This window comes from Polypterus senegalus, chromosome 3 (genome assembly GCF_016835505.1).
Source record: "Polypterus senegalus isolate Bchr_013 chromosome 3, ASM1683550v1, whole genome shotgun sequence".
NCBI classification, from domain to species: domain Eukaryota; kingdom Metazoa; phylum Chordata; class Cladistia; order Polypteriformes; family Polypteridae; genus Polypterus; species Polypterus senegalus.
Window position 1 is genome coordinate 245,599,031 of NC_053156.1, and position 18,966 is coordinate 245,617,996.

The following is an 18,966-nucleotide window of genomic DNA, read 5'->3' on the forward strand; positions in this document are numbered from 1 at the left end:
CAACTTTTAGCAAACATTCATTTTGGGGCTCCTAATGTCAGAAGTGCATTTTCATGGTCTATTCATGAGGTAATATTTGTCTCAGCATTCAAGTCCAGACTGAAAATCCATTTGTTGTCATTGGCTTTTTCATTACTGTCCTTTCTTTTATGTGTTTCTACGGTCCCTGCTATTACATGAGATTGTCTTGTCAAAAACCAACTTTGCAATGCAAGTGTGACCTGTTAGCCATGAAAGCTCAGTCCAGAATTTAGCAGTTTATTCTATTCTGTTACGTTGTACTGTCTTTTGTAGTTTTCTACTGTAGCTATCCTTAATTTGTAAATTCTAGTGGGCATTTGATTTTTAAAATCTGTAATGTTAATTTCCAATGTCCTGTTGGTATTGGGGACTGGTGTATTTATTGTATTTGATTATTTTTGTGCTTTTAAGATAATATATTAATACTAGTTGAAGCCCGCCATAGCATATGGCAGTGTAAGAATAGGAATGGAAAACGGTGAGAAAGGAATTCACTATAACAAAGGCTTAGGGAACCACTGTCGCAGTATAACGAAAATAGCAAGGAGCGAAATCAATGCCAATGGTCGAGAGAGTACCTTCCTGTAGCAGGCCACGGAAAACATAGACATATATAGATAGACGACGCATTCACTGTGTTGCCCAGTCTACACAATAAGTCAGCGCGTCCGCCCTATTGCAAGTGGTAAAAGTGCCATTTAAGCTAATACAGGTAGACATGGAAACCGGGTTTTCTGAAGAAAAAACAATAACGTTTTAAACAGTATCGTTTACATAAAACAGATTTTAGTGAATCGTTTACATGAAATTATTTATATCCATTTATACACTAAATATGTGTGTATCCAATGGTCTTAGAGTTGGTGGGCAGGGCTCTCTGTCTTGCTTGCCCTTAATTAGAGTTGGCGGGCGGGTTTTGGCGGGCGTGGCTCTCTGTCTTCCGTGCCTTCTCTGTCTTGCTTGCCCTTAGTTAGAGTTGGTGGGCGGGGCTCTGTGAGTTTCCAATCGTGGCTCTCTGTCTTGTGTGCGGTGTAAAGTCAACGTGGCTCAGAGGTGCATGTGGACTTTTGCACAGACAAAAGCAACTGAAGCTGTGTTTGGTGAATTGTTGCGTGCCCCGAGAGCGATGCTGGACTCGGGAGGACAGTAACCGTTTTCGTGCGTGGCTCTGTCGTGCGTATCCCATGACGCGGTAGGAGGGTTAGAGTTGGTGGGCAGTGCTCTGTTGAGCGTATCCCATGGTCTTAGAGTTGGTGGGTGGGGCTCTGTCTTGCGCTGAGTGTCTTGCGTGCCCTTAGTGAATAATATATAAAGATTGTTGCGTATGTTAAAACTATAAACAATTTTATCATAGTTCATCTGTGAAAAAGTCCTTCTTCAAACAAGTATGGAAGCAGATATGAAGATAAGTGTATACGAGAATGGCACTTGTCAGTTACTTTTAAGCAGTAAATAGGCATTGTGAAACAGCTCATGTTCATTGAGCACTTTAAGAATGCTACTCAGATATCATGGTTGTTTTTATGATTCACAATAATTAACATTCTTTCATCCATCCATTATCCAACCCGCTGAATCCGAACACAGGGTCACGGGTGTCTGCTGGAGCCAATCCAGGAACTAATCCTGGGCAGGGTGCCAACCCACCACAGGACACACACAAACACACCCACCCACTAGGGCCAATTTAGAATCGCCAATCCACCTAACCTGCATGTCTTAGGACTGTGGGAGGAAACCCACGCAGACACGGGGAGAACATGCAAACTCCACGCAGGGAGGACCCGGGAAGCGAACCTGGGTCACCTAACAGCGAGGCAGCAGCGCTACCACTGCGCCACCGTGCTGCCCAACATTATTTCAATGCCTCTTATTTCTTTTACACGTCTTAACAAATCATTTTTGATGATCCAAGTAGCATTAAGTATTATTCAGGAGACATTTTGCATGCACAAGCACATACATACTACCATACAAGACCATTTTAAAAACAACAGCTACAATTGTTATGTCCATTATAAATTCACTTACTTTCTTAAACTTGCATTTTCCTTTGCTGGTTTACTCACCAGCATCAGCTGAAAATAAAGACTCATCTCTTGAAGGGGTACCAGTACTCTGCATATTTTAGGGATTGACCAGCTTAAAGCTGGAGGTGGATACAAGCTTCTAATGAGCTTAGCCAGCCTAGTAGAAACATGTCTGCCAGTTCATTTAGGTCATCCCCATAAATCTGGAGAATATTTGATGAACCAAGTCCATTAAAGTGACAACCCAACACAGTACATGAATCTGTCATAATTTCTCAAGAGGCTACAAGCTGAGACAAAATTTCATATCAGCAGTGCAACAGTCATAAAGCACTTAATTTGTTTACACGTAACACTTAACACCAATAGTATCACAGTTTTATACAATGGTTGGGTTCCTATCTTTGGTGGAAATCCTTCACCCAGTGATTATCTGTGTGGAGTTAGTATGTTTTTTCTGAGTACATCAGATATCTTTCCATATAGATAGATAGATAGATAGATAGATAGATAGATACATATAGATAGATAGATAGATAGATAGAAATGTATTTTTCCCCAGGGGACAGAGCTGCTGGCCTTAACTGGCAACTCAAACTTTCCCCAGTGTGAGTGTGTGCATCCCTATGCATGTTGGTCTTTGCCTTGCACCTAATGCTTCTGGAATAGACTACCATCCTTTGTGACCCTACAATGTAATTAAATGGTTTTAACATTCATTTATTATAAACAAATAACTACAAATATTTTAATAATTCTTATTTGCTTTTTTGTTTTATTCATTAAAGGTGTTTGATTAGGGATGCTTATAGACTACAAAGTAAACCTAATTCATTATCATCTTCATTTTACCTTCCAGAGCAACTATGTTTTCTGTACCCATTTTGATTGTGACAAGTAGCCTGCCATTCGATTGCCAGCAGCACCACATGATTCATCCTTCTTTGTTTCTGTACATAACAAGATTATATGATTAGATGGAAGTACTAGTGGGATATTGGAGTATCTCAGAAATCTCTGGTGTGATTTTGGAAATGCTATTTCCAGCTGCTATCCCTCACCATACAGTACATGTAACCTTTTCAGTACCAGACTGGCTCATCTCCCCAAAAGCCTTTCAAGGCTCCAATACCCTGCCCCCTGACAACCCAAGGGTCTTGAAAGATATTACTAGAACTATTCTGAATTACTTCCAGGTCAGAAAAGACCCTTCATCTTGATGGTTTCACCCCCTATGTCAGACATAACAACCTATACTTCACCACTTGAACTGAACATAGAAAATGTGTAATGTTAATTACATTGAACATTCTTTTTTTATATCCACCCAAACACAAATTTTGTCCAGGTAAATATTTTCTTTTTTTCCCTGAATCTACAAATGTAACAACTTTGCATCCATCCATCCATCCATCCATCCATCTATTATCCAACCCGCTATATCCTAACTACAGTGTCACAGGGGTCTGCAGAAGCCAATCCCAGCCAACACAGGATGCAAGGCAGGGAACAAATCCTGGACAGGGCACGAGCCCACCGCAGGACACACACTAGGAACAATTTAGAATCGCCAATGCACCTAACCTGCATGTCTTTGGACTGTGGGAGGAAACCGGAGTACCCGGAGGAAACCCACGCAGACACAAGGAGAACATGCAAACTCCATGCAGGGAGGACCCAGGAAGTGAACCCAGGTCACTTTGCATCCAGTATTTCTAATTTCATTGTTATTATACATTTTTAAAAAAAGTATTCCTAGCACTGATCTTTGTGGTACTGGCAACCCCAGATGTGGATTAGTAAAGTAAGACCTCAGCCATCTGAACTCTTGTTGTCTTTTACACTCATTAATACATATTTCAAACAATCTGTGAGCAGCACTTGCACAACAACCTTTAGGGCTGATCTTTTCTGCTCACATCATCACCTCACCATAAGCCCTTAACATTACTGGTATGTTAAAATGAAAAACATACCCATTATGCTGTTTTTGATAATAAATGGTCAACAAGAAGCAGACAAATCAAGTTCAATCAAAATTATTGACATTTACATGGAACAATGAAATTTGTACTTGCATGTCTCCTTAGAACAGTTGACAAAAACAAAATTAAAAATAAATAAATAAATGAATAGATATATAAATAAATTATACACAATATATACATTATATATAATTAGTTTAAGAAATGTGACAAAAGAGTCAGTTGTTACTTCATTTGATACATGGAGTGAAAACATCAAAGCCAAAACTGAATTCAAAATTAGAAAATTAAAAGATTTAAACCTTTGTTTGTTTTAATTAGTTGAATTACTTAGTTGAAATTTCTCTTTTTGTTGATAATTGTGAATATTGAGATATGTGCACCACCCTGTCTTATAGTGAAACGGCGACCACTGACCATCACATTGACATTAATGAATATGCCGAAGCAGTGACGGGATACATTGACAAATGCATTGGAGATGTCATCGTCATCAAATCTGTCTCAACACGCGCTAACCAGAAGCCATGGTTCACAGCAGAAGTTCACAAGCTGCTAAAAAGAAGGGATGCTGCCTACAAAGCCAACAACGAAGTGGCACTCAGAGCAGCCAGAACCAACCTGTCCTGAGGCATCAAGCTAGCAAAGCGGGAGTACTCAAACAAAATCAGTGATCACTTTGCCTACTCAAGAGATTCTCAGCAAATGTGGCAGGGCATCCAAACCGTCACGGATTATAAGGCCCCATCGCGTATGTGTGTTAACGACACCTCCCATCCAGACGCTCTTAACACCTTCTATGCCAGGTTTGAGACACAGAACAACAAACCAGCATGGAAGACCACCCCCTCGCCAGACAATCAAGTTCTGTTCCTGTCTGCAGCTAGTGTGAGAAGGACTCTCACTAAGGTGAACTCACACAAAGCGGCTGGACCAGATAACATACCTGAACGTGTGCTCAGAGCCTGTGCTGACCAGCTGACTGATGTCCTAGTGGACATCTTCAACATCTCCCTGAGCCAAGCTGTTGTGCCACAATGTTTTAAAAATACCATCATCAGACCTGTCCCAAAGACAGCCACAGCTTCAGAGCTCAATGACTACCGCCCAGTGGCACTTACTTCAATTATTATGAAAGTGCTTAAGCTTTTAGTCTTGAGTCACATAAAGAACCAGCTGTACCCCAACCTGGACCCTTTACAGTTTGCATATCAATCAAACCGATCAACTGACGATGCAATTTCAATGGCACTCCACCTGACTCTTTCACACCTGGATCACCGCAATGCACATGTAAGAATGCTGTTCATTGACTTCAGCTCAGCATTCAATACTATCATCCCCAGGCAGCTGATCAGTAAGCTGAATCTGCTCGGACTTAACACCTCCACCTGCAACTGGATTCTGGACTTTCTCACTGAAAGACCCCAAACAGTACAGATTGGGAATATAAGATTTAACACCATCACACTGAGCAAAGGTGCCCCCCAGGATTGTGTGCTGAGCCCGCTACTTTTCACGCTGCTGACCCATGATTGCACCTCCAACTCTGACACAAATCACATTATCAAGTTTGCCGATGATACTACAGTAGTGGGACTCATTGAGAACGACAATGATGCGGCGTACAGAGAAGAGGTGGAACGGCTGGCACTTTGGTGTAAAGACAATAATCTGTCTCTTAATGTTGAAAAGACAAAAGAGTTGATTGTTGACTTCAGGAGGACCAAGGCTACCCATCTTCCACTCAGCATTGATGGCGTCACAGTAGAGAGAGTGAAGAGCACCAAGTTCCTCGGTGTTCACATCAAAGAGGTCCTGTCATGGACCAAAAACACCACCTATCTTACAAAAAGAGCCCAGCAGCGTCTCTACTTCCTGCGACGACTGAAGAAGGTGCACCTCCCCAAACCCATACTTACCACCTTCTACAGAGGCACTATAGAGAGCGTCCTGACCAGCTGCATCACAGTCTGGTATGGAAACTGCCATGCCTCCGACCGCAAAGCCCTTCAGAGGATTGTGCGGACCCCTGAGCGCATTATTGGCAGTTCACTACCCAGTCTGCAGGAGATCTACACCTCACGCTGCCTTCATAAAGCCACTAGCATCATGGCTGATCCCCATCACCCCTCCCACCAACTGTGTAGTCCTCTTCCATCTAGAAGACGACTCTGCAGCATCAGGAGCAGGTCTGCTAGATTGTGCAATAGTTTCTTTCCTGAAGCAGTCCGGCTCCTGAACACCATGCTGCCCTCCTCCACACTAGACTCTTTACTCCTTACACTCTCTGGATTACATAGTACTACATAACACTGTATAGTTTTTTTTCTTTTTTTATCATAGTTATCATATATATATTGTGTATTGCATCTTTTGACTCTGGAGGACGATATTACGTCCTACTGTGTACTGTAAGTATATTGTTAGGATGACAATAAAGCTCTACTTGACTTGACTTGACTTGACTAGTGGCCATGCAGTGATGCCAAATACCACAGACTGTCAGTGGCTAAAAATATTCAACACCCATTTAAAAAAAAAAACACATGAAATAGCAAAATGAAATAATAATAAATACAAAAATTAAATAATACAAAAATTAAAAAAGACCTTAGTGAATTGTTGACACAACATAAATTGTAATCACAATTAAAAACTTTTATTTATTAATGTGCTGTTCTTCACATTAGAACAAACATGCTTTCACCCAGGAATTCTGTTTATTGAGATAGTGTGCAGGTCTTCTTTATAAAAGACAAGTTATTCATCCTAGAAGTAAATTAATTGTCTGGTGGTTAGTCATAGTAATAGTAGGAGTGGTGTGTAACAAATGCTATAAAGGATTCGTGGGCTGTTAAATTAGGAAATGATGCAAATTTATTAAGGCAGTATAGTGGCACAATTATTAGTCCTTCTATGTTACAGCTCCAGGGCATGAATCCTGGTCAGTGACTCTGGCAATCTGACTGTTCTCCCCTTGTTTGCAATGGTTCCTCCTCTTCATGTTCTGCAATTTTCTGATCATGTGAATGAGTCTGGATGTATCTTCAGACTGTCATTGCCAGCAAAGGGTTTTCAACCAAGTATTAGAAATGAACATTTTATTTCCAGTTATTTAATTTGTCCAATTACTTTTGAACCCCTGAAATGAAGGGATTGTGCTAAAAAAATGCTTTAGTTGCCTCACATTTTTATGCAATCTTTTTGTTCAACCCACTGAATTAAAGCTGAAAGTCTACTGCAGTTCAACTGCATCTGAGTTATTTCATTTAAAATTCATTGTGGTAATGTTCAAATATTCATGGGTTATTTGCTGCCTGGCACCTAATATGGGTTGAATAATTTCTAATTCACTGTAAACTTGTAAAACCTGAGTATTTTCAAAAAATGGACAGATGAATCTTTGATTGGGGATAATATTAATAACAATGGGATCATGTCTGTTTTGGCTCTGTGCTCTGACAAAATCAAGTCCTTTTTCTGTGTCTTCCTTCTGCTCCACAAAATTGTGACTAGTATTATATTGGTTTGAAAAGGAAGGGATAACTGGATGGATTAATTTGATGATGGTATAAGTTAGAATTTTTGCTGTACAGACCCTTGTCTTCCTGTTTGAATCGGTGCTAGGATGCCTTCCATATGGAATTTAAATGCTTTATACATTTAAGTTAGTGGGAGGTAGAAGCATCATTTCAAGTCCACTTCAGAAGACTCACCCCTCAAAGGTCATAGTGAATTTTCTCTGGTTTCTCCAAAGGCAGTTCTGCATTTAAATGCTTTCCTTTTGATGAACAGCTTTTTGAGCTGTAAGGTGGGCTGTGTAAATCTTCAGCTTCTTGGGCACATGCTGTTGTTGTAAAAAATAACTTTACCAACTGTTTTACTTTAGTGTTATTTTTAAAAAATGGCAAGATAGATAATCCTGGCACATGGACATAACTGTTGTTCAAATTTGGAAGAGAAAAAAGCACTTCTTTAGAAAGAAAAAAAAAAACTCCCTCACACATTACCAGAAACTCTCCAGGAGCTCTCCATGAACTTTTCAGATTGATCAAGACCTTCATAAGGATTTGGTTCTGTAAGATTCAAAAGTGTAAGAAACATGGCATTTGTTAAACATATGAGAATGTGCCAAACATTTCATTTACGTGCAGAAAACTGGCCAAATAAACACCAAATAAGGCCTAAATTAGGACAACACATAATCCCAGAATGAGCTGCAATTAAATATCAGACATTTTCCCCCGCAAAACAATAACACACTACAAAAGCTGATCTGCCCAGGACCAATGATTATGTGAATGCGTACAAGTGTGCCCTGTGATGGCCTGATGCTGTATTAGGAGCTTGTTCAAATATACAACAACAGGAAAAGGAATGGATGATCAATCAGTCTGTGAAAGCAATCTATCATGACTTCATGGCACCCATGTGGTGTATTAAACAGTGGTGGTGGGCCATATTAAGCTGCTTGGGATAGTAGAGGTATAGCCAGTCTAGTAAAGTACATATGACCACATTATTGAAAGGTACGGATTGTCAAAATGTGTTCTCTTATATTGGGGTGCCATACATTGGTGAACCTTGTTGGTTAGGCAAACTCTTACTGCTTACTTAATCTCTCACAGCTGAATTAGAACAATAAAACAATCTAAATGAGAGCAGGCCATTCAGCCCAACAAAATGTTCCTATCCACTTAATTCTTCTAAAATAGTCAAATTTGTAAAATCCCTAAAGTCCTACTGGTTACCACACCATTTGGTAACTTATTTTATGTGTCTATGATTCTCTGTGTGAAGAAAAAAATCCTAAAGTGTGCGAAATTTGCCCTTAACAAGTTTCCAACTGTGACCCCATGTTCTTGTTGAAGTCATTTAAAAATAACAGTTTCAATCCACTGTAATAATTCCCTTCATAATTTTAAACACTTCAATCATGTCCCCCCTAAATCTTCTTATTCTTAAACTGACAAGGATCAGCTCTTTTTAATCTTTCCTCATATTTCAACCCCTGTAGCACTGGAAACAGCATACTCACACTTCTCTGGACTTTTTTGATCATTGCCAGGTCCTTTCTGTATCCTGAAGACCAAAGCTGCACACAGTACTCGAGATGAGACTTCACCAGTGCATTATAAAGCTTGAGCATAACCTACTTGGACTTGTACTCTACACATCGTGCTCTATAACCTAACATTCTGTTAGCCTTCTTGTTAGCTTCTGAACACTGGAAGTCGATAGTGTGAGTTCATTACGACTCCTAAATCCTTGCTGTACTTTCAGTTTTCAGGCCTCCCATTGCATATTCAAATTTAACATTTTTATGTCCTACATGAAACTCTTTAGGAGACCCGGGTTCACTTCCCGGGTCCTCCCTGCGTGGAGTTTGCATGTTCTCCCCGTGTCTGCGTGGGTTTCCGCCGGGCGCTCCGGTTTCCTCCCACAATCCAAAGACATGCAGGTTAGGTGGATTGGCGATTCTAAATTGGCCCTAGTGTGTGCTTGGTGTGTGGGTGTGTTTGTGTGTGTCCTGCGGTGGGTTGGCACCCTGCCCAGGATTGGTTCCTGCCTTGTGCCCTGTGTTGGCTGGGATTGGCTCCAGCAGACCCCTGTGACCCTATTCGGATTCAGCGGGTTAGAAAATGGATGGATGGATGGATGAAACTCTTTACATATACTTATAATAAATTTCACAGCCACATATCTGCCCAAGCTGTATGCTGTCCAAGTCCCTCTGTAATGATTCAGTGGATTATCTGCCAATCCACTTAGCTAGTTATCATCTACTAATTTAACTCTTTCAGGACTGATGTCAACAATTCAGAGGTAGAGGATGGTAATAAGCCGTAATCTGTGACAAAACTCGCTCTTACATTTACTTTTGACTCTCTTTGCTAGAAGGAAAGTTAAGTAGCTTTGTTGATTTAACCTCGACTCCCTGCATGAGTAGTGAAGAACAAAGAACCTCTAAAATGGCATGGACATCTGGCGAGAGACTAAATACTCCATGGACATTTTACATATTATCACTGAATCGGACTCTGACTTGTTGGACTTGGAATTTGATGCAAGTGATCAGGGGCCTCATGTATAACGCCGTGCGTAGAACTCGCACTATAACATGGCGTAAGCACAAAAGCCGAAATGTGCTTACGCACAGAAAAATCCAGATGCAGGAATCTGTGCGTACTCCAACTTCCACGTTCTTCCGCTACATAAATCCCGATCAGCGTGAAAACTAACACTCGTGCACGCGCATTATGTAACGCCCCAAATCCTCCCAGAATTACGCCTCTTTGAATATGCAAATCAATATAAATCGCCCTTAAGCGCAGCCTTCTGTGAAAAGACAATGGGAAAAGCACGGGGGGAAACATAAGAATTTCAGTGAATACCAAGTGGAGGCAAAGGAAAAACATACTATTTGTTCAAATAAGCCGTGGTATAATCAAAAAAAGGAAGTTGATCGAGTGACATAGCGTGTTGGAGAAACTTGAAAGCTCACATCCACAAAATCGCACAGTGCCGGAAATAAAAAGAAGTCACATATCAAAGTCGCCGTGAAAAGGCGAGTTGTAGCACACTGTCTGAGTGTCATATGAAAGCTTATTAGGGTACAGAGAAAAAAAGGCACACAGTGGGGAAAAAGCACGAAATGTCAACTTCAATCTCGACATTTCCACTTTAATCACGTAGTTTATTTTGTCATTAAAGTAGAACATCATAAAATTCATCTTAAAATTAATCTTTTAATTAAGCAGTTTCTCAAATCACATCGTAATTAAAGTAGCGCGTTAAATGCTTTGTTTTGTATTTGATCTTCTACTCGTATGTGATCTATGTGTGTGAATCACTACTTGCTTCTTAAACCAGCTCTCTTCCTCCAACTGGACACAGAATCCATTACATTTGTGATATTACAGCTCTCTGAATAACTAAAATACTGAGATGTATACGTGATGTCATTTTCATGATGATAGGAGTTAAAGCACGTTATTAAACATGTTTCACTTGATGAAATAATTTATTGCAGCAGTACTCAGGGGCGGCTCTAAGCTTGTGGTAGCACTGGGCAGAGGAAGAATCGGTGGCTCCTTCGCCCGCCAATGTCATGCACGGTGGATGGCCACGTATGTTGCAGACACTAGCCGCCTCGTGCTCATGACACAAGCATTTAACTTTTGCCGAAATTTGTCGCTGCGTTTTAGGCTGTGTTGTTATTTTCTCTTTCTGTTTTATATTCAATATATATTGGCGTAGCCGTCACTGCAGTCAGTGCTTTTCTTTACCCAAGTAACCGATCGGCATACAATCAGCTCTGTAATAGACGTTAAGCCATCTGTAAGCTTAGCGCCGATTTTTCAAAACGTTTAAAGAACATTGAAATATCTTCGTAGTACATGTTTAATTATTCTATCCTTAAAGACACTCCCAGTGAAGAATATAGATTATTTAAATGAAGTTAAAGTTTTATCTGTATAATTTAACAAACATATTTTGCTGCATTTCATCTTAAAAATGATATCGTCATCATATGTAAATACGCGCTTTATAAAGTGGCTCAGGTTGTGCGATATTATAACTGTAGTGCAAGTTTACAGTGGGGTGATTGTACTTATAAGTACAAACAGTTCTACAAGGAGGACTTGATTGGCTGCATTTAAAGTTCTTGGGATTAAACTGTTTTTGAACCGCGAGGTCCGTACAGGAAAGGCTTTAAAACATTTTGCAGTGGCTGAGACAGCGTGTCCTTGAAGCTGTATACCGATAATTCCCTTTCCGATCAGCTGCTGCTTTGATTCACACTCAGATACAGTGATATCAATACTCCGAGTCATGCAGTGAGAGAAATATGGAAAAAGATGATCCGCTGTGGCAACTCCTAACGGGAGGAGCTGAAAGAAGAAGAAGAAATAGAAGTGAGAGTAACAACGCTAAAGCAGTTATGGCATTTGGAATACTATGGCTGTTCCCTAGACCATTATATTGTTACAAGTTAATTACAATCAGATGCATTACACTAATAAACAATATGCAGTTAGTTTCTGTGTATTTATAAAGCCGCGTCATGAAAATAATGAGTAACCACACAAGAACAGTAGCACTGCTTTGACGCTGGGTGCTGCCAGTTTGCAAAACCGAGTGGAGAACTTGCGTACGACAAGGCATAAGGTACCGTGGAAAAGTGCGTGGCTTTACGCCAAGTGTAGGTTTTATACATCGCGATTTGAACGTGGAAAAGTTCTTACGCAACATTTCTGTGCGTACGCACCGTTTATACATGAGGCCCCAGGAGATGGACATCAAAAATGAAAGTGAGGTACCAGCATTAGCTGATCAGTCCCCAGTTGGTCGTTTGTGTAGCTGATACACCTACAGCAACATTTGCCTGGAATGACCACCACTTATGATGAAAAGAGGTACAACCCGTATTGCGTCACACTGCGACTGCCACCACTGCCCACTGGCTGTGTGAAGACAGCCAAGCAGCTGGCCCACCGTGCATTCCTGCTGGCCATCGAGGTGCCCCTGTGCAGCCACTGCCGCCAGAGGTGCTGAACATGCACCAACAGCAGCCACAGCATGTAGCAACAGACTTTTTATGTTGAAATAATTGCTTTGTGTGCTTTTCAGAAGTTTTTTGGAAAAAATATTCAGCCCTCAAAGAGTTAACCAGCTTGTTACTTATACAGTATTCCTATCCAAATCATTTATATATATATATTAAAAATAACAGTGGCCCAAGCACCAACTCCTGTTGAACACCACTCTTAATGCCTGACAATTCTCACACCCTCCACTTTCTGTGTCTCAGTTTATTTTGCATGTATCTACAAACAACACCCTGAACTCCCTCTTATGTGGCACCTTAACAAATGCTTTCTGGAAGTCAAGATGAATAATTAAATACTCTGCTTTGATCATATCCTTTTGTTGCTTCCTCACAGAATTACAGCATGTTATGTAAAACATGACCTCCATCTTTTGACTGTTCAATAAAACTCCTGTTCTTGCCATGTGTTGCTCAATCTTACCCTTAATAATTCCTTCCATTAATTTACTTGTGATAACATTAAGCTTATTATTGTTGCTTGGATCTGCCTGGTCATAGTTTTATGTAATGAAATAATATTTGCAAATTTCCAGTCCTTCGGAATTTCTCCAGTGCACAGTGACTTCTTAAAAATATGCGTCAAGGGTTTAAATATGTTCTCGCTAACCTCCTTTGGAAATTGGGGGTAAATATTATCTGGTCCTGGTGATTTGTTTAATTTCAGCCTATTTAATCTGAGCATTACTTCACCCTCTACAATTTCCAAATCGAATGTAGATTTGTAGTCCTTCTTAGCACTGGTAGGTTATCCACTTCCTCACATGTGAAGACCTCAGGAAAATGTGAGTTTAGAGTATCTGCATCTAAATTGTTGTCCACATATTGATTTGGCAAAAGTTTACACCGGATGCCCTTCCTGACGTTACCCTCCCCATTTATCCGGGCTTGGGACCGGCACAAAGAAACACACTGGTTTGTGCATCCCCTGTGGCTGGGTCTTGGAAAGTGAGAGAATGCCTGAGGAGTGGAGAAAAAGTGTACTTGTGCTGATATTTAAGAATTAGGAAGATGTGCAGGACTGAAGTACCTACAGGGGAATAAAATTGATGAGCCTCAGCATGAAGTTATGGGAAAGAGTAGTGGAAGCTAGGTTAAGAAGGGAGGTGATGATTAGTGAACAGCAGTATGGTTTCATGCCAAGAAAGAGCACCACAGATTCAATGTTTGCTCTGAGGATGTTGATGGAGAAGTTTAGAGAAGGTCAGAAGGAGTTGCATTGCGTCTTTGTGGAAAAGCATATGACAGAGTGCCTTGAGAGGAGCTGTGGTATTGTATGAGGAAGTCAGGAGTGGCAGAGAAGTACGTAAGAGTAGTACAGGATATGTACGAGGGAAGTGTGACAGTGGTGAGGTCTGTGGTAGGAGTGACGGAAGCATTCAAGGTGGAGATGGGATTACGTCAGGGACAGGCTCTGAGCCCTTTCATATTTGCAATTGTAATGGACAGGTTGACAGACGAGATTAGACAGGAGTCCCCATGGACTATGATGTTTGCTGATGACATTGTGATCTGTAGCGATAGTAGGGAGCAGGTTGAGGAGACCCTGGAGAGATGGAGATATGCTCTAGCGAGGAGAGGAATGAAGGTCAGTAGGAACAAGACAGAATACATGTGTGTAAATGAGAGGGAGGTCAGTGGAATGGTGAGGATGCAGGGAGTAGAGTTGGCGAAGGTGGATGAGTTTAAATACTTGGGATCAACAGTACAGAGTAATGGGGATTGTGGAAGAGAGGTGAAAAAGTGAGTGCAGGCAGGGTGGAATGGGTGGAGAAGAATGTCAGGAGTAATTTGTGACAGACGGGTATCAGAAAGAGTGAAAGGGAAGGTCTACAAGAAGGTAGTGAGAACAGCTATGTTATATGGGTTGGAGACGGTGGCACTGACCAGAAATCAGGAGACAAAGCTGGAGGTGCCAGAGTTAAAGATGCTAAGATTTGCATTGGGTGTGACGAGGATGGATAGGATTAGAAATGAGTACATTAGAGGGTCAGCTCAAATTGGACAGTTGGGAGACAATGTCAGAAAGGCGAGATTGTCTTGGTTTGGACATGTGCAGAGGACAGATGCTGGGTATAATGGGAGAAGGATACTAAAGATAGAGCTGCCAGGGAAGAGGAAAAGTGGAAGGCCTAAGAGAAGGTTTATGGATGTGGTGAGAGAGGACATGCAGGTGATGGGTGTAACAGAACAAGATGCAGAGGACAGAAATATATGGAAGAAGATGATCCGCTGTGGCAACCCCGAATGGGATCAGCCGAAAGAAGAAGAAGAGTATCTGCATCTAGCATCTATTTCACTGTCCATATTTTCTAATTCCACTTTTCTATTCCTGATGCACTTCACCACCTCCTTAACTGTTATTTTACTACTGAAATACTGAAAGAATCTCTTTGGGTCACCTTTCGCCTTATCTGCTGTATTACTGTCTAACTGCCGTAGCAGATAAGGTGAAAGAATACTTGTACACTTCTTTCTTCTTGACTCTGACTTGTCAGTTAGTTTAAAGATGTAGTAATGACAATGAGATTCACTAAGGTGAAAAGATAGCTTCAAATGACTCACTGATTTGGTGAGCCAGATTTTACAAAATCCATTCTCAGCTGAGGTATAGAGTACAAAAGAATGGTACAATAACTTTGCCCAAAAGGTTTAACAGAATATCAGTGCTCTTTTTCAAACATTCCCTTTTTTTGTCTGTTTTTGTAGTCTGTGTTTTGTGATTGGGAGAAGGTCTTTTAAAAAGGAGAAACTAAGTGTCTTATTTAAATATTTCAAATTTATGGATTTGTTGCCAGGGTACATACATTTTTGGGACTACTCTTTTGAGTGTCTATTTAATTGTTTAATTTACTTAGTTTCAAAGAATTTGTAGCGGCTAATCATGTGAAGTGCAGTAATCACAAACCTTAAGCGGATAATCACCAGGACGAGGATAAGCTAACAGGCAACAGCTCTGTTTGGCAATTGGCGGCAACGTGGCCAGACTGGTAAAGAAAAATGATGGAAGTGATCCAGAAAGAATATTAAGTGTTCCTATGTTAGCATTGTGAAAGTACACAGTAAACTATCATCAGCCCAGAAAGATCTAGGATCAGTGGTAGCCCAGGATGGAAGTACAGGAGAAGACAAAACAATGGAGAGTAAAGTCAAGGTGGGAGGATAATTTAAAAGAGGATCTGAAGTTAAAACGGCTTTACTGGTGTGGACATTAGGAGTCGCTGTTGGCCCTTTAACCCCAAAAGACAGACGCACAGAACACAGGGTAAAAGCAATGAGAAGTATTTTTAATTCTTTTCTTCTCCAAATAGTGTCTTTCAGCACCACAGCCACTATAAACAGGCAACTAAACAAGCACAATTCTCAGTAATAATTCTCTCTCCCCCACACCTCCCAGCAAGAGTTTTCCACCTCTTCCCGACTCTAGTTTGCTTGCTAGGTTTCCAGCAGTCCTTTAAATAGTCCTTGACCCAGAGGGGGCATTGCATTTTCTTCAGCCACCTTGACTTTGGAGTACTTCTGGGCTATGCAGGCAGTAAAAATTCCCAGGTCCCCCTGCAGCATCTCCTGGCGACAACTACAGTATTCAGCAGGGCTGTAAAGCCAAACTCCAGATCCCATGGTGCCCTGCAGGAATCCGGGGGCATGGGTATGCTGCAGGGAAGTCGCCATCTAGTGTCTTGGGGGAAGCAGTGTCCCAAAGTAGCTGCCTTCCCCCATCCTTCCGTTCTTTGGGCGTCCCGGCTTGAGCTGCAGGCAAGGAAGTACAGGACTGAGCTGTTTGGAAAAGGTTGATCAAGCACATTGCCCCCACATAGAAGTGGGAAAAGATGTAAAGGAAGAAGATGAAGAAATTGTTGTAGTAGCATTCGTACATTTTGATGCTATTGTGACTTCCCTCAAGCCTAAACAAAGATTTTCCATTGAAGTCATGGTGTATGAATTTGTTCTGAAAGCAGTGTAGTGAAATTTAAATTGTGACAGAAAGCTGAAACTTCTAACTTTACAAGTACTATAGCAAAGGCATCAAACAAGCCCTTGTTTATTAGTTCATCAGCCAGACACACGTGTTCTACAGGTGGGTCAACTGTCATTTCATTCCACCTACACTTAATATAAAAAAGATATTTAATCTGCCAAAAGAAATCAGTTTCATGTTCATGGCTGGGTTAGTTAATTGATGAAATCACAATGTTCATTTTAATATTTTCAACATATTAGATGTAATAATTATTTGTTTATTTTATCAGAATAGCATCATTAGGTTAGAATGATCAAATTGAACCATATGCTCCGAAGTATGCCATGAATATTTGTTTCTTCTATTTCATATTTCACAGGTGTCTTGCTAATAATTGAAAGTGGAAAACCACTGGGGAAAAAAAAAAAAAAAAAACTAAATGCATTTTCTTTTGTGCAATTTCACTGCTGGCTGTAGCCTATTTTAAAAAAGCCTTTTATTTTAATAGGCTGCACATGTGATAAGGGCAGCAGTTCAGTTTTATAATGAGCTTCAGCAGGTCATCTTTATTATGAAACATGCAGCTTTCCCTGGGGCTGAAGTTGTGAAGAAATTGCTTCTTTGTTTCACAGGAAGACTAATTTACTGCAGTTGTGAAGATAGTGTGTTCCTGTTAGTCTCTGGCTGTAGAAAAGGCACTTGTCTAATAGAAACATTTTAAAAACACTTCCTCCTCCCATTTGTAGGATGACCATATTACTAAACAGAGCTAGATTCAGCAAGCTACTTCACAAATTAACCTAAATGCTATATTGTTTTTTCTTGCACAATTAAAAAATTGAAATACCAAAAGTCTAATTGATGAAGATAGTCAAGCCATGCAGGGAAATGTGAATGTTAATGGGAAGCAGCCTATTTCTATCAAATTGAAACATGCAGCTTACTAGCTAAAAGCGTAAATGTAGCCGCAAATATAATATATAATCACACGTACAAAGCAGATAATATACTGTAGGTGGAAGAAACATGCAAAACACATCATTTTATGAAAGAAAGACAAAAGAACAGGAGCTATGATAAGCACACCATACATGAATGCAGGTGGCCAATAAAGACATTCAGGGTAATGTCCAAGATTAGTATTTAAATTAACAAAACATAAACGTGACATTCTTAAACACACGTCATCTGATTCAGGTTGTCATGGGTGACAGCCACTCCCAGAAGTATCAGGTGCAAAGCATGAACCAGTGTGTGGGAGACTTCCATCAAAGAGTTCACTCCTACACACATTCACCTTCACACTCACATAGGAATCACCAATTAGAAATTAAAAATATGTTTTCTTTTTAGTAGGGAGCTGCTAAGCCTGAAAGAAGAAATTGTACACATTTTTAAATGCGGAGCTTGATGCTTTATTATAAATACATAACAGTTCACAAGGTTACAGCATGTTCAGTAGAAAACACAGTTGATACAGATTATTAGCTTTATCTTTACTGTAATATTTTTATATAAAAGAAAAAGGGTGATTGAAATAGTGATGACCTTGGATTCAGACTTGGCATTTACATGGCTATTACTAGCTTTTTTTTGGGACCAATTCTCCTAAAACAAATTTTCAAAATAAAATAAAGCACTTATCTCCTGTGTTTACTTCTTTCTCTCATTTGTCTCAGGAATGTTTTCTTCAGCAAGCATATCAGAGAATAAACAAAAAAACTTTTTGGAATTTAAAGAAATACTCCACTCAATTTTTTTTTTTTTTTAATTGCTTACCCCATATCTTTTTTAGTGATGACTGAAACAAAATTCAATCTTATGTTTCCATGGAAAATGAAGGGGAAAAAAAAATTATGATATAATACAAGCCATTGGTGACCAATGTTGATTGAGTTTTTCAAATGAAGATCCACCTTTCCCCCTCATTCACTGGTCAAGAGTCTTGTCTTCAACTCAAAAACTCAGTGCTAGGTAAAAATGGTGTTTACTGTTTATGATGTGTGTTGATTTTTCTGGAAGTGCTTTTTTAACAATATTTGAATATTTAATATTTTTGCATGTTGTGAGCAAATGGCTGGATAACGGACATGTGGGTTTTGCGAATGGTTAATGAGATATTTTTTTCTTTTTTCCATGGACATTTTAACATCATTTGCCACTGAACATCATTGGTCACCAATAGCTTATATTACATCATAAACTTTTTTACCTTCATGCTCCAAGAAAACATGACACGAAAAATCTTTCTTAGTCATCATTACAAAACACATGGCATAAGTAACATATTTAAATGTATTCATTTAAAAAGAAACACCATCCAAAGGTAAAATCAAGCCATTCAGCCTTGGTTTA